Source organism: Pteropus alecto, unplaced genomic scaffold, assembly GCF_000325575.1.
Source record: "Pteropus alecto unplaced genomic scaffold, ASM32557v1 C17363472, whole genome shotgun sequence".
In the NCBI taxonomy this organism is placed as follows: Eukaryota; Metazoa; Chordata; class Mammalia; order Chiroptera; family Pteropodidae; genus Pteropus; species Pteropus alecto.
The window spans coordinates 1-433 of record NW_006481218.1 but is presented as its reverse complement, the minus strand read 5'-3'; the positions used below and the strand labels follow the sequence as shown (position 1 = coordinate 433).

Sequence of the window (433 nt, the reverse complement as noted above, 5' to 3'; positions counted from 1 at the left end):
GGGAAAAATACATCAGTCTTAACACATAAGATATGGAATTTAGAGACATTTATTTCAGTCCCAAATCTGGTTATCCGAAATGCCACAGTATATGATGCCCCTTACCTGACACTTGGAGGTGATAGCCCACATGGAAATTCCCATCAAGTGTTACCATCTGACACCCGTAATACCCATCATGAGCGATGGCCACTGGATCAATCTGAAGGGTAGAATTCTGGTCAGGTCGGAAGGCCCAGGTTATTCTCTTGTCAGTACAGTTTAGTTCCCTGGTCTCATTTGTATCTCTCCTGTAGGCTCTGGTGCAGGGAGGCTTGTCTCTGAGGATTATTTCCCATGTCATCAACTCTGTTTTCAACAGGGTAGGATGGCAAAGGAGCACGACCTTTGTATCCACCAGTACAGACCGGGAAACATTAACTACACACACACA

General features: G+C 45.0%; 1 pseudogene; it reads right to left on the bottom strand.

Moving 5' to 3' along the window:
- Window positions 1-49: 49 nt before the first annotated feature.
- LOC102895378 lies at window positions 50-415 on the bottom strand (annotated as a pseudogene).
- Window positions 416-433: the final 18 nt, after the last annotated feature.